Source organism: Schistocerca nitens, chromosome 5, assembly GCF_023898315.1.
Source record: "Schistocerca nitens isolate TAMUIC-IGC-003100 chromosome 5, iqSchNite1.1, whole genome shotgun sequence".
Lineage (NCBI taxonomy): Eukaryota > Metazoa > Arthropoda > Insecta > Orthoptera > Acrididae > Schistocerca > Schistocerca nitens.
Genome location: NC_064618.1, coordinates 571,702,617 through 571,726,964, shown reverse-complemented (window position 1 = coordinate 571,726,964; position 24,348 = coordinate 571,702,617). Strand labels below are relative to the sequence as shown.

At 44.3% G+C, this 24,348-nt stretch overlaps 1 protein-coding gene across 1 annotated transcript in view; it reads right to left on the bottom strand.

The window, feature by feature from the left end:
• LOC126260586 (UDP-glycosyltransferase UGT5-like) overlaps positions 1 to 24,348 on the bottom strand; it is a 128,163-nt gene that overhangs the window by 56,988 nt on the left and 46,827 nt on the right. The gene's annotated exons all lie outside the window — the stretch shown is intronic.

The following is a 24,348-nucleotide window of genomic DNA, read 5'->3' as shown; positions in this document are numbered from 1 at the left end:
GTGCCACCTATTATTGGTCTTTGTCACTGAAGCGCCAGTTGCATGTCGGATCGATGGCTATGATGAATCCAGGACTCAATGCCTCTATGACCACTGTTCGGTCCTCACATTCTGTCGCCTGTCTGTCGGCTCTTTTTGAACATTGTTTGCGGTCATGTTTGCTCATCCCTGCCAACATCTACCGAATTTTAGCACCGCTCCTATTCAATTGTCGAGTGATCCCTCTATTACTCTAGTCGGCTTCTTTGAGGTCTTCTATACTTCCTCTCAAATGCTAACATATGCGCATGATGTTCACGCGTCCGTCTGCGCGACATACTGTCCAAATGAGTATACAGAATGATATTACAAAGACTTTATGCTCTGGTGTCGATATGTCCCCTGTTTACTATCCTTACCAGCTGCAGGTGAAATAGCGCTGGAGTGTCCCATAGTCATCCGTCGGCCCCTAGAGTTTACAATTTTGCATTTTCAGTATATATCTGTATGGAAATCAATATCTGACCAATTTGCGCAACTCCTTCGTGGTGCATCTTTTACTTATCTTTTCTTCGAGCGTATTGGTAGCAAAGAACATGAAATTAATTTAGATGTGTTGAAATATAAGCAGTGAGTAGAAGAATGATATACAGATATTTAGTAAATGATATTTGTGATTGTGTTTCATATGGCATAATCCATTTAAATTTAAGTACGACAGCTGTTATGCTCGTATTAGCTGGGTGGGGGGGGGGGGGGGGGCCCTCACAGCATAGTAATTTATGTAGTCTACCAGTTAACGAGATCGGTACGTATGGGCCAAAGTGCCGCCATGCAGTGTGAATATTGGCTATTGAGTAAGAAAGTTTGACGACGACTGCTTGAGATGATTTTTAACAGTGTCCTGATGTACGTGTGGCTTACTGGTTTGTAAGGCGAATGATACGATAGTGAATAATGGCGGTGTGACTTTAGTCTCTTCAGAAGCAGTCTCATTGCACTAAGTCCAAACTTAATCAATCAGGTTAATAAAAACTCTAAGAGCTGCACCTAATTTGCCGATAAATCTCCGCACGAAAACTGACACTGGAAAAATTTTTATCAGAAAAAACGAAACTCTATTCCTGATATACGCGAACATCTCACAAAACATGCTATATTTATAGCTCTATCGCAATAACGAAGTGACAAGTTTACCGTGTGTGTGTGTGTGTGTGTGTGTGTGTGTGTGTGTGTGTGTGTGTGTTGGGGGGGGGGGGCGGGGGGGGGCGACGGCGATGTCTGTTTACATTAATTGCCTGGGCACAGAATACAGCTCAGGCAGCAATAGCCGAGTTTCCGTTGTACATACATTCACAAGCTGCCCGTTAACGTGCAATTTTGAGTTTGCTAGCAATATCACTTCTGCGCACTTTCGCAACTAATTTAGGGTTTTCTATCTGGTAAAATAATAATGCCACACATGGAAACAAAACAACGGAAATTTATCACAATTGTTACGTCAACGGCCCCAACCGTCATCTGCAAGTGACTGGCAGGTGCCTGAGGTGGCAGAACGATACGACACCTCAACAGAATCGGTATCTGACTGGTTGTTGCCATAGCAGCTGTTTTTTAAACCAATAGCTGCCATCCACTTTGTTATTTTAATTGCAGTACGTTAGAATGAAAATCGTATGAAAAACCAAAATTATGTTGAAGGCATTCAAGTTTAGGCTAACTGTTAAACTAGGCCTACTGTATTAGAGCCAAGCAAATACACGTAACTGGCTACGTGGATTACGAAAAGCACTTTCATTACGAGCAGCAGCTACAACGTTATTCCACTCACCTTACCTCTTAGCTCTTTCCAGGGACAGACCTTTCCTCCTAGACGTAAACTGAGATCCACTATCCCTCAGTGCCTTGTATTTGTTGTCCTCACAAATTTTTAATTGAAACGCCTTCGCGCTCGTCTCTTGACGAAACTTCAATGCATCACTCACGATTCCTTCACTTCCGACGCTGTTCGCCGCAACAAACAGTAGCGTGGTTCGAGAACTGTACCAAAAGTAACGTGAGGTGAAAATTTGACCACCAGATGCCGTGTTTTAGGTACAGCGCAATTCTAACCGAATCAATTTCGACATAAATATTGATTACGTTGATAGTGCGAACGATTCAAATATTTTTTTAACTATTGTCGTTAGATGCTTGCATTATGAATGCACCACACATTGGAGGTAGAGTACAAAGTGTAATATCTTTCCATAATACCCAAAAGACTGGTACAGACAAAATGTCAGATGATATGCGTGTCGCAAACGAGCAGAGAACGTTGAACACGTCCTGCAGTGGTCGAAGTGCCACACCTCGTGTTAACAGCCGCAGGCTACGGGAAAAAAAGATATAAAGCCAATTAAGACACCAGCATACATCACACAAGAAAATTTCTTGTCTTCAAGCAACTACTGGGACTATAATCAGTTCATTCAATGAAAAATCACTGAGCTTAGTTTCTATTTTAGAAAAATTTCTCTAAACATGTTCATCCCATGTCTCTTACTCCTATTATGCAGCACTTCAGTATTTTCATTAGTATGTCCCTCTACTCTCAACATGTCTTCGTAGTTTCCGTCACACGCCAGTTCACCCAGTATGAAGTGTTTCAATATTCTGATAACCTATCTTTCATGCACTACATCCGATATACAGGGTGTTACAAAAAGGTACGGCCAAACTTTCAGGAAACATTCCTCACACACAAAGAAAAGATGTTATGTGGACATGTGTCCGGAAACGCTTACTTTCCATGTTAGAGCTCATTTTATTACTTCTCTTCAAATCACTTTATCATGGAATGGAAACACACAGCAACAGAACGTACATTGTTGGATGAACCATTCGAAGAAGTGTACCCGTGGAGGCCAATCAGCTGCTGATAGTGCCTGCACACGCTGTACATGGTACGGAATAAACTGGTTCTCCCGTAGCACTCTCCATGCAGTGACGTGGTCAACGTTATCTTGTACAGCAGCAACTTCTCTGACGCTGACATTAGGGTTATCGTCAACTGCACGAAGAATTGCCTCGTCCTTTGTAGGTGTCCTCGTCGTTCTAGGTCTTCCCCAGTCGCGAGTCATAGGCTGGAATGTTCCGTGCTCCCTAAGACGCCGATCAGTTGCTTCGAACGTCTTCCTGTCGGGACACCTTCGTTCTGTAAGTCTGTCTCGTTACAAACGTATCGTGCCACGGCTATTGCCCCGTGCTAATCCATACATCAAATGGCCATCTGCCAACTCTGCATTTGTAAACATTGCACTGACTGCAAAACCACGTTCGTGATGAACACCAACCTGTTGATGCTACGTACTAATGTGCTTGATGCTAGTACTGTAGAGCAATGAGTCGCATGTCAACACAAGCACCGAAGTCACCATTACCTTCCTTCAATTGGGCCAGCTGGCGATGAATCGAGGAAGTACAGTACATACTGACGAAACTAAAATGAGCTCTAACATGGAAATTAAGCGTTTCCGGACACCTGTCCACATAACATCTTTTCTTTATTTGTGTGTGAGGAAGATTTCCTGAAAGTTTGGCCGAACCTTTTTGTAACACCCTGCAGATATGACACTTCTCAGCCGGTGATATAGAGTGGACTATTGCGTAAAATCTATGCAAGATCAAGAAAATTAGTCAAGGCTGATGTGCAGTTAATGGACACGTTGCATATAGCGTTGTATTTAAATTATTTCCACTTTGGTAGTAGCATCACTAAAAACATCAGTTAAGTATGAGTGAGACTATTTTTAAAAACAATAAGCAACGTTACGGAAGATTACCCCTAAATGTAGCACCATATATTCCTTACCACGTGTAAATTACAATTTGATGCTAAAGTTGCAAGTTATCTTAAAGTAAAAAAAAATTATTTCTCTGGAGCTCGGTAGTAAATTTTACCTTCGGGTGCGTAGCAACTTCAGCTTCTCTTCGTACCTCCTTTCCTGAACGATCTCATATCAAAAGAACAATAATAAATTATAATAACTTTTTAATAACTGTCTGTCCTAAATCCTTGTTTACGACAAGGTGATTGGTAAAGCTCTGCAAGACTGTTGCAACAACGGACTCACAAATCTTTAAACTTGCTTTCTTAGTATTACCAACTTTTTTTATAGCGGTCTTTAAAATATGAGTAATATTTTTAGGCATTGTACCGCTCAGCGAAGTATTCTACCTTACGAAGGTAGGCTAGTCACTGATGCAACTACGTTCCACTTGCCTACATTCATTCACGACAACGGTTGTACAGTCTTCAAGCTGATAACGCGCAAACCATCTTTATTCCACCATCCTGTCAGCATTTCCTTGAATAATGTCTTGCACAGACCAGCTCTGTAACTATTTGTACCTCTATATTTCTTCCAACCTTAGTTTCGTCACAAATGCTTAACTATATAGTTCTCCTTATTAAATACGAACTTATTTTGGAACCAATATCCGACTTGAGTCTCGCTAATATAGCCTCTTAAATCTAGGATCAACTAACAATTTAGCTAAAGGTGCCATAAAATTCACTCACTGACATATAGAAAGACGGCTAGCCTATTTGGTACCAATATCAGCAGGCGTTATGCCTAAGTCTAAGATATGCAGTGTTGATTATGAAATACGGTCTACATTTGAACGAAACTTTCATGGAGAATGACCCGACCAATTTCCATGCACGCAGCTTTTACAATACTTACTCTGAAAGGCGCTTGTTTTGACTTTCGCCCAGTCTTATCGTCGTGTCGTGAGGTTATCAAACGAGCAGAAAATGTGAACCAGTAAAGAAAGTGCTTGAATGTGACCTACTTCACTCCACAGCAGGGAACCATGTGCAAATAATACGCGTTTTAGTTTACTTCACAGTGGATTCTAGTTGCAACAGTTATTAAACTATAAAACTTGTGTTAATTTCCTGCTTCACACATCCGAGTTTGGTACCTATTTCTTTTGTTATGTCTTTTGGCATACTCTTGTGTAGTAAGTAACATTCCACTGCCGATGTAATGCCATTAGAAACCAAGCCGTGCTATAAGGATAAAGTAATGTGTATTATTACTGCTCAAATTGTTTATTGTGTAAGGTAAAACCGTGTATTCAAAATGCTAATTTCGTGGGTCGTCATAGAATTGTTTCATTATACATCAGGCTTAACATTCTTCAAACATAAACACTAAACAAGCTACGAACCCAAAAGCTTGGCTTGCTCTAACCCCCTTCTCCCCCTCCTAAATGATCTCAGGTACAAGGTCATAATTCTTCGATACAACTCAGTACATTAAGCCTTTCAGACCCTTTTGCTGTATCTTAGCTGCAACCGAAGTATTTTTTCCCAGGGGAAACTTGAGGTACACATTTGTGAATGTTCAACATTTCCATCATGCATAAATACTGCCAAATGTTGGGTATCACTATGAAAATATCAGAACGTCAATATAGCAGTACACAGCAGCTCGTGACCACCAAATACACGAATGTTTTTTGTTATGGTTTTAGGGCGCAAAACTGCTACGGTCATTAGCGCCCAGTCTGTGACGTAGGAAAAGGTAAAAAACGAAACTGGAAACCAGCAGCAATGGCAACAAAACTCAAATATTGGAGAAACTAAAAACAGAAGGAAAGCTTTAAAAAACCACTATAGAAGGGGGTTGGTTGTCCCCAAAAAGCTTCAAATGACTGACGTCATCTCACTGGCACTAATGAACTCGAGAAGGCGATCGGCTGAGCGCGTGTCATCTGCTGAAATGGAAGCTATATCAGGCGACAGCTGTAGACGGGAGCGTAACGGAGTAAAATAGAGGCACTCAAGTAAAAGGTGTCTTACCGTCCACAGCTGAGAGCAGTGGGGACAGATTGGGGGATAATCGCCACTTAGAAGATGTCGATGGCTAAAAAGACAGTGCCCTATCCGGAGTCTAGTTAAAATTACATCCTCCCGACGACGTGTTCGGGAGGAAGAGGTCCAAGCACAGGGAAAAGCTTTTACATCCCACAATTTATTATTGGGAAGTGTCGACTAATGTGCATGCCATAAAAAAGCAACACGACGACATAAAACGCTCCGTAGATCGGCGAAGTGAATCATGCTAATAGCTGGCCGAAGAAGAGAGACTGCTGCCTTGGCCGCTATATCGGCCGCCTCATTTGCACAGATACCAACCTGTCCTGGGATCCAGAGGAAAGCCAACGAGACGCCCTCCAAGTGGAGCAAATGGAGGCAGTCCTGAATCCGATGGACCAGAGGGTGAACAGGGTAGAGAGCTTGGAGACTGAGGAGAGAGCTGAGAGAATCTGGATAACATAAAGTATCCTCTGATGGCGACGGATGTATTGCACAGCCTGGAGAACAGCGAAAAGCTCCACAGTATAAACCTAACACTGGTCGGGAAGCCGAAATCGATGTGGGGTATCGCCAACAATATAGGCAGTCCCAACACCTAACAAGGTTTTGAGCCATCAGTGTAAATAAATGTGGCATCCTTCATTTGTGCGCATAGAGCAGCAAATGCCCGACGATACCATCCTTGGTAAACTGACAAAGGTCACGGAGCAGGCAGGTCCGGGGACGGAGCCAAGGCGGTGCTGTACCCCAAGTTGTCAAGAAAGTTTTAGGAAAGCGGAAGGAAAAAGAATGGAGCAGTTGACGGAAGCGGACTCCCGGTGGTGGTAGTAGTGAGGAAGGGCGGCCTGCATACCCTAGATCCAAGGAGGCGCCGAAAAAAATGTCATGGGTCGGATTTGCAGGCATGGAAGACAGATGGCTAGCATAACGACTCAGAAGGACAGCTCGCCGATTGGACAGCGGAAGTTCAGCAGTCTCCGCATAAAGGCTTTCCACAGGGTTGGTGTAAAAAGCTCCAGACACTAAACGTAATCCACGGTGGTAGATAGAGTCGAGACGACAAAGAATAGACGACCGAGCAGAGGAGTAAACTATGCTTCCATATTCCAATTTCGATCGCACTAAGGCGCGATAGAGGCGGAGAAGGACATCTCGGTCCGCTCCCCAGGAGGTACCATTCAGGACACGGAGGGTGTTGAGGGATCGCAGACAGCGAGCCGAAAGATAGGAAACGTGGGAGGACCAGCACAGTTTTCTGTCAAACATAAGACCCAAGAATTTAGCGAAGTCCGAAAACGGAAGATTGACAGGTCCTAGATTTAAGGAAGGTGGAAGAAACTCAGTTTGACGCCAAAAATTAACACAAACGGTCTTACTGGGTGAAAAGCGGAAGCCGGTTTCGATGCTCGAAGAGTGGAGGCAATCGAGACATCCTTGAAGACGTCGTTCAAGAAGGCTAGTCCGTTGAGAGCTGTAGTAGATCGCAAAATCCACAAAGAGGGAGCCCGAGACATCAGGAAGGAGACAATCCATAATGGGATTTATAGCGATGGCAAACAGTACAACACTTAGCACGGAACCCTGGGGTACCCCGTTTTCTTGGGAGAAAGTACGGGAGAGAGTAGTGTTCACCCGCACTCTAAATGTGCGCTGCGCCATAAATTTGCGAAGGAAAAGGGGCAGCCGACCTCGAAAGCCCCAAGAGAACAGTGTGCGGAGGATACCTGTCCTCCAACAGGTATCGTATGCTCTCTCCAGATCAAAAAATATTGCTACTGTTTGGCGTTTCCGGAGAAAATTGTTCGTGATATAAGTGGAGAGAGCAACAAGATGGTAAACTGCAGAACGATGCTTGCGGAAACCGCATTGGGCAGGTGTTAAAAGACTGCGGGACTCCAGCCACCAAGCTAAACGGCAATTCACCATACGCTCCAAAACCTTACATACACTACTCGTGAGAGAAATGGGGCGATAGCTAGAGGGGAGATGTTTGTCCTTTCCAGGTTTCTGAACAGGAACGACGATAGCTTCCCGCCACCGTCTGGGAAAAGTACAGTCAGTCCAAATTCGATTATAAAGGCGAAGGAGGTAACGCAGACTATGGTATGGTAAATGCTGCAACATTTGGATGTGGATACCATCCGGTCCTGGGGCGGAATAGCGAGAAGAAGAGAGTGCATGTTGGAGTTCCCGCATGGAGAAAACAGTATTATAGCTTTCGCGATTTTGAGAGGAGAAGGCAAAAGGTTGCATTTCCGCAGCGCGTTTCTTCGGGAGAAACGCAGGCGGGTAATTTGAAGAGCTCGAAATTTCAACAAAGTGTAGACCCAATGAGTTAGAAATTGGGACGGGGTCTACTAATGTATCATGCGCGACAGTGAGCCCAGAGACTGGGGAGAAACTAGGCGCGCCAGATAACCGTCGAATCCGACTCCAAACTTCCGAGGAGGGAGTGAAGGTGTTAAATGAGCTAGTAAAGAAGTCCCAGCTTGCTTTCTTGCTATCGCGGATGACACGACGGCATCGCGCACGGAACTGCTTATAGCGGATACAATTGGCCAAAGTAGGATGGTGTCTGAAAACGCGAAGAGCACGCCGCCGCTCACGTATTGCGTCACGGCATGCCTCGTTCCACCCAAGGACTGGGGGACGCCGGGGCAATTGGGATGTGCGAGGTATTTAATGTTCCGCAGCTGAAAGAATAACGTCTGTAATATGAGTGACCTCATAGTCACTCGCTAGGAAAGTGACATTCATCGAATGTCGCTAGAGACGAAAAAAGTGTCCAATCGGCTTGGGCAAACTTCCAGTGACGCGGGCGCATATATGGCAGGTGTGGCTGCAATCGAAGGACACATGGACAGTGGTCACTCGAGTGTGCATCAGCAAGGGCGAACCATTCGAAGCGCCGAGCTAGCGGAACAGTACCGACCGAAAGGTCCAAATGAGAGAAATTTGTCGTGGAGGCAGACAAAAATGTAGGGTCCCCAGTGTTGAGGCAAACAAGATCCACTTGGTGGGAGACGTCTACCAATAGGGAGCCACGCGGACAAGGATGTGGAGATCCCCAAAGTGGGTGGTGGGCATTTGAAGTCCCCAACCAGCAAATAGGGGGGTCGAAGCTGACCAAGAAGATGAAGGAAATCAGCTCGTGCCATTGGTGTGGACGATGGAATGTATACAGTACAAAGAGAGAAGGTGTATCCAGAAAGGGAAAGACTGACAGCGACAGCTTGGAAGGAAGTGTTTAAGGGGATTGGGTGATAATGCAGAGTATCATGGAGAAGAATCATGAGTCCTCCATTGGCTGGAGTGTCTTCAACAGATGGGAGATCAAATCTGACGGACTGAAAATGGGGGAGAACAAAGCGGTCATGGGGACGCAGCTTTGTTTCCTGAAGACAGAAGATGACCGGCGAGTAGGATCGTAAGAGGATCGATAAGTCATCCCGATTGGCTCGAATGCCGCGGATATTCCAGTGGATAATGGACATAGCGTGAACGGAAAATGGAGGGATGGGACCAAGGTTGCCGTCAACTCAACGACTGCTCAGAGCTTGCGACCAACAGCATGGAATGGCATTCAGCCGAAGGCAGAAGATCCTGATCCTTAGGTTGTTCAGGAGCAGCTCCTGCCACCAGCGATCGGCCGGTTGATGGAACGCCAGCAGTGCGCCTCGGCGACACAAGACGGCCGAGGGCGTCTACCGCGAGGTGGTGCTGAAGTTGAGACACGCCGTGGCGGAGAAGGAGAGGAACTGGGTTTCGTATTAGCCTTCTTGGAGACACGATGTTTAGATGAAGGAGGAACTGATGGTTGTGTATTTGGGGTACATAAAAAATTTTCACGCGTAGGCTCTTTTTTTGAAGTCGGGGTGTCTGACTTTTGGGCTCGAGATTTAGCAGAACCCAAGGAAGGGTGAGCCTTAGAGTGAGCAGGCGAAAGTGGGGATGTTGAACGGGCGATCTTTGCGCTGGCCGATCTGACGACTGTGGCACGAAAGGTGAGATCACAAGTCTGCATGGCCCCCTCCTTTGTTGGCTGAGGAGAGGCAAGGGCAGTGCTGTATTTTCCTGTCTGAGGCACAGTGGGCTTTCGACTGGCGAATAATTTTCGAGCAGCAAAGGTCGACACCTTTTCCTTCACTCTGATTTCCTGAATGAGCTTTTCGTCTTTAAAAATGGGGCAATCTCGAGAGGAAGCAGCGTGGTCACCCATACAGTTGATGAAACGAGGGTATGGAGGTGGACAAGCACCCTCATGGGCATCCTTGCCACACGTAACACATTTGGCCGGATTGGAACAGGACTAGCTGGTGTGATTGAACCGCTGACACCGATAGCAACGCGTAGGGTTTGGGACGTAAGAGCGAACGGAAATTTTCGCATAGCCTGCTTTGATTTTCGATGGGAGTTGAACTCTGTCAAATGTCAAGAAGACAGTACAGTTTGGAACGATGTTGGTGTCAACCCTTTTCATGACTATGAACAGCCGTTAAGCCCTGGTCAGGCAGGTAGTGGTGAATTTCCACGTCGGACAATCCGTCCAGGGAGCGTGTATAAACGACCCCACGTGAGGAATTTAAAGTGTGGTGCGCTTCCACCTTGACAGGGAAGTTGTGTAGCAGTGAAGTACGCAGCAATTTTTGTGCCTGGAGGGCACTGACTGTTTCTAACAACAGGGTGCCATTCCGTAATCTGGAACAAGACTTTACAGGACCTGCAATTGCGTCGACACCTTTCTGAATAATGAAAGGGTTGACTGTGGAGAAGTCGTGACCTTCGTCAGACCGAGAAACAACAAGGAACTGTGGCAACGATGGAAGAACTGTCTGTGGCGGAGACTCAATGAACTTACACTTGTGAGCAGACATAGTAGAAGATGAGGAAACCATTGCCAAAGTATCCCCCATGATTACCGGCGTCTCCGATGGCGCGCTCCTTCCTTGTGGAGGGCCTCTCTGAGGGCACTCCCGCCTTAGGTGATTGTTCACACCTCAGGTCACACCTCCCGACTAACGGACGGAGGGACCAATCGGCACTTTCGGAAGGTATCAGCTCGGGTAATCATCCCCCCCTGGGCCTGGCCGTTACCAGGGGTTACGTACGTGTCCTACCTGTCTACCCGGGGCGGGGTATTATGCGTTACCCCATCACCGGCTATGCATGGAAATGCGTGGGCTGGCCTTCAGACACGCACAGGGAGGAAAAAAGAGAAAAGGAAAAACAAAGAAAGGCAAAGGAAAGAAGAGAGGTCTCAAACGCCGCAGTGGAGAAAGGTTTAAGAGAAGAGGTAAGGAAAAAGGGAAGGACAAAGGAAGGACGAAGACTTGCAAGCAGAGAAAGCGAAGAATGTGTTACATTTTCGAGTGTCCGTCTCCAGACATAGGCACAAAACATATTCCCAGAGATGGAGAAAGGGAAGGAAAGAGGCAGAGGTAAGGGGGGGGGGGGCGAAGATGGGGGATGGGGAAGGATGCGGGAAAGGAAGGTATGCAGCCCAGAAAGGAAGGAGGGCCACATTAGCTCGGGGTCCTGTGCTTACTACGCACGTATCCACAAAAGAGTTGTGGACCCCCTGGGGGGATACACGAATGTGGTTGATCCGCTATATTCCACTGTACATTTGAATATAGTTATTTTTTATTGATAATTATCGAATGATTATTTTACTACTTATTGCAATGGAGAATATTTCGTATGTAGTTAGTTTAATCCATAAATTTAAGTTCACGAAGTATATTTAGAAAACGGGTACATATTTTCGTACAAATCTTGCATCTAAAGTCATTAAAAGATCACCTAAGAGCATTACCTAAGATATATTTTCTTTCCTCCAGAAGAAATTCACGTCTGAAACGGTTAATTGTGAAACTTCTCATCTTCCAGGTGACCATATTCCTGACAGCTAACTGAATTCAATAATACAGCTTTACAGTTATTTACGGATCTCAGCCGCAGAAACCGTTATCAGTTCTGCTAAAAAAGTAAAATACTGAACAGATTAAGCCTAGGACGACTATGTCTTGATTTTTTCTGGATCCAGGACGCCTACAATATTCCGATGTTCTCTCCTACGATAGTGTGCAAAGCTTGGAAGGGAAGTTGATTGAGCTAAAATGAATACGAGACAATGCGGTACAATCAGAACGAAACAATCCTGGTATCTTCTCATGCCTAGTTTAAGGTGAGTCTTAGACGGAACAAGTGCCCCCTGTCTGCTCTGACTCAATTTCATTCAAGTGGACAAACCATTCCTGAAAATATTTGAAAAAAATACGCACCATAATGAAAATAGTTCTCCTGACAAAGTCTTTTCCACGACTTAACCATTTTATCTGTCTGCGTAGACATCCGACCACATTACACGTTAAGTAGAACATCGCAAGATTTTGTATTCACATTATCTGGCTTATCGACTCGAAACCAGATTGCTTTCAACCCTTCCTAGACCTCAGGCTACACTGAAGACCCGCGCCACATACATTTAAAAAATACAGCACTTGGCGATAAATATTTTCAATCTGCAGGTATCTGTTCGACCACGTATGTCATCGCAATCCAACGTTGCTATTTTACAGTTCATCCGAAGCAAAATACAGAAATTTTAGCCAACTCCCCTTTTTTTGAAATTTTATGTCTCAGCTTCGTAGCACTCAAATGATATTAACCATTTCAAGTTGATGCCCAAATCATAGACGTGTAAAAATTAAGTGAAAGGGGGACGGTAAAATACTAGGGGATTGAACTTTAAACTGTTTTAACACTGTAATGCATTACCCAGTAATTCGTCCACTGTATAGAGGTTCAGTGCCAAATTATCCGCGCTCTTGGTAATAAATCTGAAACAATAAAAATATTCAGGATATATGAGTGAGGCAAAGCCTTCAGATAGTGAAAACTAGTAAAAAATTAACTAGTGATTTATGTAAGTTAGACGCACGCTAGAGGCACGGTAAAGGATTTCCACCTGCAAACGCGATCTGTAACTAGCAAACAAATGGACTAGCAATGGAAATGAAATATTCGAGACTACCTTTCGTATGAAATTAGAGAAACAGCGTGCCTGAAAAACGAATAGTCTTCCCTAATATGGTTATACATAAAATACGGCATCAAAAAGTATGTAGTTCGGAATAAAGCCAGGTGTGTAAAGAAATGTGAAGCCTATCCGAAATTTTACATCGGTAAAAACGAGTAGATCATTTGATGTTCGCTTCAGACATTTTAGTCTGAATAAAACCTTTCGGTTTTCATTTTAAAAACGGATAACGTAATACATCTAGATAAAAATCTTTGTATTTGTCATGCCCTGAAGCACCTCATTTGGCTACACTTTAAGAGAAGATTTAAATACAGTATGCACATGAACCATGCGATTAACAAAGCTTTATTCGAAATATTTTCTGATCTTCCTTTTGGTTTTTCCTATATTTGGCTGCCATCTCACCCTTTCCAAGTAGCCTGATTAGACAGCTTTTTATTCAGTCCGTTTAGCTTAGGTACGCTTGCGTCCGCCAATTACTAGTTTGCTACTCGTGGACTGCGTCTGCAGGCATGCGTCTTCCATCCTAATGGTGTAGGTCTAGATTATCCACGGCAGTAGTACAGTAACTTCGTAGTTCCCACTTTGTGAAGCCTTTCTCTATCAGTATTTTATTAAACCATTTTTGCGATTTACCAATTACCAACATAATACCATTACATTGTTAACTAGCCTATAGCCTTCAGTATCAACCATCGGAGGGCAGAAATGTTTACACTGTGAGCACCATTCTGGGCCTCCAGTTGAGTTATTTGGTAAAGTATTCAAGCGAGAGTAGCTGCGTATGGAAAATTGATTTGTAATTTAATTTCGTGGCATTTTAGCATCCCCATTTTTCTTTCTTATTAAACAGACCATCCGCCGATGACTTGGAGAAAACTCCACGCCGATAATTCAATTTGAGTGACCTGCGTCTGAAATATGAATTAGATATTTTCTATGGCTGTCACTGTTTGCTGAAGGTAGTGTGTGTAGTCTAACTTCGTTATTGGGCAGATGGTGACAAACGCCGGCTATGTCCTCGTGACAGTCCTGAGAGGCCAGCCAATCTAACGGTGGGTCATCTGTCTCATGACAGTGGGTGTCGGTCGGGGGAAAGGGTGGGGATGGGTAAGCTGAAGTTGGCCGAACGCGTAACTGAAAGCTTGACATGGAGACATGATCAGGCGTTTTGTGCAAGCATTTACCAATACCCTTCAGCACATAATCCAAGATAGCTTTTAACAAGTATCAGTTCGTACTTAGAATATGTGGATCTCAAGCAAAGAAGGTTTGGTTGTTTTGCTCTGTGAGGAGTAAAAGAAAGAGGAAACGCCGTATGTTGGATAAGTACCGTTACTGAATCCCAAAACCTTTGACATGTTACTGTCAACTGAAGACATACCACCTGATTTGTGTAGTCATTTTATGATAAACATCTGAACCGCCTGTTGCTCGTAACATCTTCGATTAAAATGCTGGGTGCAATCATGAGAGAAACTGATATTACAAAAATTATAGCCATGCTTCGACAATATCTGTAACACACGAGTGCTAACATAGATACTTGCTGTCTCCCTTCGAGTTTTCCTCTCTTTTAACTGATTCCAACAGAATTTACTATACTGACAGTGACAATTATAATAACTCCTTCGCTTTGTGTTAAAAATACGTACAACCTCAGTCTTTACCTTACCATGATAAGCTTTCGACTTAATGTCGTATAAATAAGGCTTTGTTTGGTATACTCTAAGAAAAATGTGTATAGCAATTTGATAATTTACTTAATGTTACTCGACATGTGGCCGATACAAAGATTGCTTCATAAACATCTGACTTTGCTTGTACAAGCCTGCAAATTATCGGCACATACCGTCGAGCATGTGTACATTAGTATACTTGCACAAGCGTGTACGAATGAAAATCGATCAAGTGTCAAGCTGCTTTAATAGTCTTAATTCTTTCACAATATTAGACTACAGACGGTCAAGAATACTTGCAACTAGGGCATGATCACACATCCTTATCAATCTAGCAGTTAAATTTGTGGCCGCCTTCAATGCAAACTCTTTGTCGCAGTAAACGCGGATTTATCACGCTTACACGCTACAATTATTGAAAGCAATCTTGTTCAATTTAAATTTGTTCCAGCGATTCATTAAAATATTCAACCGTATGGAAAAAAATATCCGTTATCTGACGTCTTTTATCTGGAACTATTTGGTAAATATAAACACACAAAATTTACAATTACTTATCGCAAAGCAGTGTAACAATCAAACACTACTTTTCTACAATAACGAACAATGAAAGTTCCACTTAGACTGGCAGCCAACAGATATCACGTGCGATGCACGTCTCTGTGGGGTACTTACTTTGCCCACCGCTGCCGCTGGTGCGCCTCTCGGGACCGTGTTACATACCAGGCGCGGCGGAAACTGATTTGTATAGGGCAGTGCACAACTCAAGTGGCATTGATGACGTCACGAGGGATACTGGCGCGTCCCCACACGTGCGCATGAATCATCCTACACAAGCATCTATCGACGGACAAATTGGAGGTGTGTAGCACTTTGGCAAACCGATCAACCAACTTTTCTCGTCGGGTGGTCGGTCGGGTAAACCATCCGACAGTCGACTCTCAACACTTCACCCAACAGATTGTGCCGTGCGTAGCGCTGTTGTGCCAATTTTCCGACTGACGTTCGTCAGTCGTCTCTGTTCGGGAAAAACAAAATACACGAAATAGCGATAGGAATAGGACGGTGTGTAATCGCTGAGTGAAGTCGGTCGGGACGTTTATAGGCTGCACACGAAATTGGTCGGTCGGTTGGTCCATCGGTTGGTGCGTGCAGGGCCCTTAATATATATTGCGACTGCCTCTAAACTAAAAGCACTCACATACAAATATCAAAAAAAGTTTTCCATCACCTCGGTTCCGAGTTCCATAACCTGTACAGAAAACTGGGACAGAGATCAACATAAACATCATTTCTGCCCTTTTTATTGCTCATGAAAACCGCACATTGCATGTTGTATCACGATACAGCGAGACCTTCAGAGGTGGTGGTCTAGATTCCTGTGCACACCGGTACCTCTAATACCCAGTAGCACGTTCTCTTTCATTGATGCATGCGCCTGTATTCGTCGTGGCATACTGTTCACAAGTTCATCAAGGCACTGTTGGCCCAGTTGTCCCACTCCTCAATAGCGATTCGGCGTAGATCCCTCACAAGGGAACCTCGCCATCGCACCCCCTCAGATTTAGTTATAAGTTGGCACAGTGGATAGGCCTTGAAAAACTGAACACAGATTAATAGAGAAAACAGGAAGAAGTTGTGTGGAACTATGAAAAAAATAAGTAAAATATACAAACTGAGTAGTCCATGCGCAAGATAGGCAACATCAAGGATAATGTGAGCTCAGGAGCACCGTGGTCCCGTGGAGCTGTGGAAACGAGAGGTCCTTGGTTCTAGTCTTCCCTCGAGTGAAAAGTTTAATTTTCTATTTACAGACAACTATCAAAGTTCAGCCACTCACACATAATCAACTTCGTTCTCCAAAATTCCAGGACATGTTCAGATTTGCTTGGTCATATGCGGGATTTGACGGTCTACACACGGAAAAATTTGAAAACGTTAAAAACATATGTTTTGACAGAGCACAGGGAAAACTGTGCGACTGTGAAACTGCTGCATGCATGTGTTGCCGTTTATATGACAAACTCTTATGTTTTCATCACTTTTTTGGGAGTGATTATCACATCCACAAGAAAACCTAAATAGGGCAAGGTAGAAGAATCTTTTTACCCATTCGTCAAGTGTACAAGTGTACAGGTGTGTCGACAACACATTCCTGTCATGTGACGCACATGCCGTCACCAGTGTCGTATAGAATATATCAGATGTGTTTTCCTGTGGAGGAATCGGTTGACCTATGACCTTGAGATCAAATGTTTTCGGTTCCCATTGGAGATCACGTCCTTTCGTCTACTAATCGCACGGTTTTGCGGTGCGGTCGCAAAACACAGACACTAAATTATTACAGTGAACAGAGACATCAATGAACGAACGGACAGATCATAACTTTCCGAAAATAAAGATAGTAATCTTTTTACTCGAGGGAAGAGTTGAACCAAGGACCTCTCGTTCCGCAGCTACTCACGCTAACCACGGGACCACGGCGCTCCTGTGTTCACTCTGTCCTTGATGTTGCTTATCTTGCACATGGACTCCTCAGTTTGTATATTTTGCTCATTTTTTCATAGTTCCACACAACTTCTTCCTGCTTTCTCGACTGATCTGTGTTCAGTTTTTCAAGGCCTATCCACTGTGCCAACTTAGAACTAAATCTGAGGGGGGTGCGATGGGGAGGTTCCATTGTCAGAGTGGTTGGTAGGTCACGTCGTCAATAAAAACGCCTTTTGAATCTATCCCAGGTATGTCCGATAGGGTTTGTGTGTAGAGAACATGATGGCTGCTCATGTCGAGCGATGTCGTTATCCTGAAGGAAGTCATTCACAAAATGTGCACGATGGGAGCGCGAATTGTCGTCCATGAAGACGAATGCCTCGCCAGTGTGCTGTCGATATGGTTGCACTATCGGTCGGAGGATGGCATTCACGTATCGTACAGCTGTTAAGGCACCCCCCATGACCACCAGCGGCCCCACATAAAGCCACCCCAAAACAGCAGGGAACCTCCACCTTGCTGCACTCGCTGGACAGTGTATCTAAGGCGTTCAGCCTGACCGGGTTGCCTCCAAACACGTCTCCGACAATTGTCTGGTTGAAGGCATATACGACACTCATCGGTGAAGAGAACTTGATGCCAATGCTGAACGGTCCATTCGGCATGTTGTTGGGCCCATAAGTACCACGCTGCATGCAGAGATGGACCTCGCCATGGACATCGGGAGTGAAGTTGCGCATCATGCAGCCTACTGCGCACAGTTTGAGTCGTAACACGACGACCTGTGGTTGCGCGAAAAGCATTATTCAATATGTTAGCGTTGCTGTCAGGATTCCTCCGAGCCATAATTCGTAGGTAGCGGTCATCCACTGCAGTAGTAGCCCTTGGGTGGTCTGAGTGAGGCATGTCATCGACAGTTCCTGTCTCTCTGTATCTCCTCCAACTCCGAACAACATCCCTTTGGCTCACTACTAGACGCCTGGACATTTCCCTTGTTGAGAGCCCTCCCTGGCAGAAAGTAACAATGCGGAGCGATCGAAACGCGGTATCGACCGTCTAGGCATGGTTGAACTACAGACAACACGAGCCGTGTACCTTCTTCCTGGTGGAATGACTGGAACTGATCGGCTGTCGGACCCCTTCCGTCTAATAGGCGCTGCTCATGCATGGTTGTTTGTATCTTTGGGTGGGTTTAGTGACATCTCTGAACAGTCAAAGGGACTGTGTCTGTGATACAATATCAACAGTCAACATCTATCTTCAGGAGTTCTGGGAACTGGGGTCATGCAAAAAAATTTTTTTTAATGTGTGTATTTATTAACCACTGACGTTTGAGGTAGATGACTTTATTGAAACGAGCAGAGCATTTTTTTATGTTTTGAAATTATTGAAAGAAGCTGCGACGAGTCTGAGATGTGATTGATCTGTTATGATGATGTTATTGTGACCACGATGTGTGTTATGCTGTTGAGATATGTTTATGATCAATAAGATGATGCTATACGAGGAATGTGATTATATGTTTATATGTATATATGAATAATGAGTAGTGGTTAGAGAGACTGATTTGTGAAAAGGACGTTGGAAACCACACGAATAGATCCAGTTTTCTGCAGCAGCTCTTACACAATGTTCAGTGCATATTGTGCCATTGTTTCTATAACACTATCAAATTTACCAATTATTACTAAGACTAAATCGTCGCATATTCTAGGAAAAGTGGCCTCTAGTGTATACCTCTCCAATGAGTTCATTTATCACTAGGTTCCAAAGTAGTGGGGGCAAAACACCTCCTTGTGGACATCAGCTGGTGGTGTTGATCACCATTTTCTCATTCATCATGGCGGTTTCTACCTTTCTTCTACTTAACATGATTTAATCCACCTGCATAATGCGGTCTCAATGACATGCTCTTCTGCAGCTCTAACCAAGGCTTTGAAGAACGTGTTACTAAAAGCTGCAGAGAGAAATTTATTGAAAGTGTATCGCTTTTCCCAAATCCCCTAACAAGGTGGTAAAATGCTATTTTACATAATTTGCTTGGTTGATATGCGTGTTGGTTTACATGTAGATAATCCTCACCTCATCCCTCTTTCCTAACATGTACATTAACCAGTTTTTCTAATGCCTTTAGAAAAAATGAGAACAAAATGATCGGTCCTACATGCTTATCCTTTGTAAGATCAATTCTCCCTGGCTTCAGAATGAAGAAACTCTCACTATCCCCCAATTACATAAAAATCTAATTAAACTTATCCTGCTTGTTACAGTAGACCTGGTGACTTGAATGTTTGAAATGTTCCTACTGTACACTGTAATTTTTAAATCAATACGTTATCTGCCGGATTCCCAGTTGGGCCTTTGATTACCAGTAAACCAGTTTCCATCAGGGACTGATACCTGACCTGTGTTATCTGTTAGAGTGCATTCAGGGAACTGAGTCTTGAGGGGCACAGCCATCGTCTCACGTGCCGTCCTTGCATACTCACCATCCGTCATCCCTAGAGTTCCTCCTGGATTGGTTGGTACTCTAGTGAGGATTTTATGAAATTTGGCGCATGCATCCGTCTCTTCCACCTCCTCAAAGAATACCTTCCAGGGAGATCGCTTCGCTTGCTTGATCACAAGGTTGCATTTCACAAGGGTCTCCCGATATTTTACCCATTGTCGTTTTTTTCTTGCAAGGCTGAACATTCTTCTTACTTACTTCCATTGAAATTCCAGATCGTTGTTCCCCCAAGATGCATTTCTGTTTGCGCATTTCTTGGTGGGTGGGCAACCTTCTAAGTATGAGCTCTTAATGGCGGATGTAACTACACCTGCCATTTCCTCAAAATCTACTGACTTCAAATAAGTGTGAGTTTAAGTCTTTTCTATTTGAGTTCCAGTCTGATTTCCTAGGATTTCTATAGGCTATAGTCTCTTGCACAGACATTTCAACCTCATTTACATATGGTCATATGAAGATGGCTCCAATGCCACAGGTAATGTTTAACTAACCATTAGATTGGACCCAAAAGTTATGTCAGTTAATTCTTCCCTTCTTCTATTCCTGAAGGTAGGTTCCCTATCTCTATTCAATATTTCCAAATTACTCTCGAGTAGATATTCCAGTAGGTGCTCACTATGCTGATGGTGTCGCTGCTTCCTCACACAAGGATGTGGGTATTGTTACCACAACCAACCAACATGATTCATTCCGCTGTGAGCAGCGGTCTCCTCACTTCCTGGGATTGAGCAGCACTGTCCCCATAAGGAAGGTAAGTTGAGGCCAACACAGTTTCAGTCATGCTCCTTTCCTCACGCTGTTTCATCCCGATGGTCGCTAAGTATCTGGAACAGAAGTCCGACATCAGCGTGAATGAAATGTTATTCTTAACACAATTTTATGTTCTGGTGTTATTCAGATTTCTAACTTAAATCAACTTAACTGCAGTTCCTGTGACGCCTGAAACGGCCCCTTTATACAGACAGGGCTCCTGAATCAGGGCCATGTCCACCTTCTGTCTTCCAGAAGAAGACTCAGAGCGGCAACTATCCCTTACTGAGCTGCAGGTTTGTCAGCAGCAGTTGCTGCCTTCAACTCACCACCATGGCCACTTCCAATGTCTTTGATTATCCTGACAGTAGCCTGCGAAAACCCTAAGTACAATTTCAGGTCCTGTTCTTGCATTCACATCACAGACTTTCCAACAACTTCCAACACAAAGGTTTGGCCATCCAATACAACCTTCTAGTTGATTACCCTGTAGTCCTTTGTCAAGGCCTTCTGCTTCTGCACCCATACTTTCGTGAATAAAGTCTTAGGAGGAATATCCTTAAGAAGTTTTGGTAGCCAAATTGATATATTCGCGATTTTGAAGATTTCAGCCACTGTCTGGACAAGCAGCTTTGCCTTCTCTGACAGAGATGTCATGGGTGCCACCTCCTTAAGCCAGTCCAGTGTTCCCATACCCTTGCAAACAAAAACAAGAGCATCCTTGCCCAGGCAGGCCCTCCTGAATTTGAGACCTGATATTGCATTCTCCTGAGTCTTCTGAAAAAGAGCCGTTCAAACAACCACCACCTGCTGCGAGGTTATGTTGGTCAATGGATATCCCTGTTGGATAATCGCCATCCTAAAAACTGCGTCTGCAATACTATAGGTCTGTTTCCTTATTTCTTGGCTTGGTTTTTTCTGAATCTTTTTATCCTAAGAAGTTGAGTGTTAGGCTTCTCCATTGTTCTCATGTTTACTGTTAGAGGTAGAAGGGGTCTAATTACCCTCTTTATCCCAAAACAGTTTTTTTGAAGGTCTTAGACTCCAGATCTTTTAGTCCCCTCCATTTATGTCTAGGAAGCCGTTCTTTACCTTCCTTTTCTTTTTGTTCCTTAACAAGTTTCCTCCTCTGAGGCGCAGACAAGGATATCTTGACCTGGTCCAGCTTCTCAGTTTCCACTTCCACTATTGCCTTACTTAGTTGCAGAAACACCTTCCATTGGTTCTAAAACCAATGCTTAGGTGTTTGCCTCATCAAATCCCTCAGTTTTTGTTTTGTTTTGGTCTGTGTTATCCATTTTAGTCTCATGTGACTTGGAGATTTATTGGGTCGACAGCACAGAACCAGACATGGTGCATGGCTAATAACTCAGGGAGGGTCGCCCAGTATCCCTGAGGCTTTGTTAATGGCACAGTTTTCCATGCTCTAAGCACCCCTCAGCACAGATCGCATTACACCTTGGGCTGGATTTTTGGGAAACTGGGGTATGTATGTGAGTGGATACGGGCGAGAAGGGGCGTTGTGGACGCTCTCCATCGGGTTCATTTGCCATGGTCTGCCCAGCATGGGAGACCCTGCCAGTAGTTGTGCTACAGCAGGCATAGCCCTCAGCTTCACATGAACACACAAGCCTTTCCACCTGTATAGACAGTACTTTGAGAAGGTGGTTTCCACTCAATAGATAAGAGAGAAGCTCGACAAGCCGAACTGGAACCAGGGTACCATGAAATATTTTTCTGCAATACTATCGTTTTATCAAAATCGAATTATCAGTATGCTGGATAGAACAGTGGTGCCATAAAAATTCAAAAGCACGAAAACAACGTTAACAGAAATGGAAAAAAGGTTGAAATTACCCAAGTTGTGGGCCTTAGAGCTAAATAAAGTAAACAGCGACAGCTCTTTCCCACTACACGCTCCATCACATGTCGAGGCGAATCCACGATCTTACATAGGCAGCGGTCTCGTGATGTCAGCACCTGACTGTTGCATGGATACATATAAACAGTGCGGCATGCTGAACTTCCTTAAGTTTGAAACTTATCTGCGTGTTTGTGGCCTCTGATGATCTCTCCAACCTTAAGAGACGAAACGTTACTCATAAAATTATGCTTTAGACCATGGTCCATAAAACAGAACTTACCTGGTTCAGGCCAGCCGGAGTGGCCGAGCGGTTCTAGGCGCTACAGTCTGGAACCGCGCGACGGCTACGGTCGCAGGTTCGAAACATGCCTCGGGCATGGATGTGTGTGATGTCCTTAGGTTAATTAGGTTTAAATAGTTCTAAGTTCTGGGGGACTGATGACCTAAGCAGTTAAGTCCCATAGTGCTCAGAGCCATTTGAACCATTTTTGAACCTGTTTCAGATCACAGTCAGGCTGGAATTATATGACAAGGTAAAGCCAAGATTTTATGGGGACGAACTCACTTGTGAGGGAAACTCTTCTGTCCTACATCCACTGAAGAGTTCCATAACTTACTAAACACTAGTTTTCCGTCGCCACGGCAAAAGGCAGCCGCAGTGCGTAGCTTCCACGGCGTTTCACGTCTACAGGTATGTAGTGAGGTAAACTGGATCACAGCACACTCGAATCTAATGTATTTGCAGACACCTTCTACCCAGGCCAATCTCCATGAAATGACGAATTCTTCAAAGGCAGTATTATTTGTTCTATGTTGTAATAAATGAGAAAACAAATTTCTGCTTGTATGTCACATGTGTCAGCTCACAATAGATGCAATGATGGACTGCAGCTTCAGACTCTTTCTGCCATGGTTGATGCCAAGCTCCTATATGACTCGTTCTATGCTTGATTCCTAATACTGGACATCAGAATTATTCGAGGGGCGTTCAATAAACAACGCAACACATTTTTTTCTTGGTCATTTTCGGTTGAAACAATATGGATTTTGCTGTGGGGCATTGTGGAAGATTCTCGCTTCAGCCTCAATAGTTTCATGAAGTTCCGACAGGTGGAGGCAGTATAACTAGCCGTCAGAATGGTGTCTTGTAATGGATGTGCATGCCAAGCAGAGAGCTGTCACTGAGTTTGTTCTCGTGGAAAATCAGAGCACCACAGATATTCATAGACACTTGCAGAATGTCTGCTGTGACCTGGGAGTGAACAAAAGCTCAGTGAATAACTGGGTGACGCAGAAACCTGTCCGATCTCCCGCGTGCTGACCGGCCGCACACAGCTGTGACTCCTGCAGTGTTGAACTTCAGCATGTTCGTCGCCACAAAATGCAAACGAACTTCTTCTTTTCCATGACAGCGCAAAGCCTCACACAAGAGTGGCACCCAAGAGAAGCTCACGAAATTCACTGGGCTGTTATTCCTCATCCACACAACAGCCTGGATTTAGCACCTTCCGACTTCCATCTGTTTGGCCCAATTAAGTATGCAATCAACGAGAAGCAGTATGTGGACGGTGGGGAGGTTACCGATGCAGCAAGACTTCGACGCTGACCAGTGGAGCAGTGGAGTGGTACCATGCAGGCACACTGGTCCTCTCAATACAGCGGCGTAAGGCCGTCAGATTGAATGGAGATTATGTTGAAAAACAGAGTTTCCTCAGACCAAAGAGTGAGAAAATAGATCAGTTTTTCTATCGGCCTCCAGGATGGTAAGAACACGAGACAAAGAAGTAGTTGGTCCCCAGGAGACATCATGCAAGCCTAAATAATGGTTATCACTTCGGCAAGAAAGCGGCTCAGCGAGTTTCTTCAGGTATGCTTCATCCAGAAGAAGCTAACTATTGATGATTACATCAAGTAGAACTAACAAATGGTGGCTAGAAAGCGGCTGAGTAAGTTTCTTCAGGTATGCTTCATCCAGAAGAAGCTAATTATTGATGATTACATCCAGTAGAACGAACACGTTTCGCCTACTCTTATCCCAGCCACTTCCTGTGAGTTTAACATCAAATAGCATAGCAGGCCAGTCAAGAAGCTATAGAGTGCCGAGTTTTCTTCAAATCAGGGATATACGCGTGCAGCCCTGTGAATACACGTATTATCGTT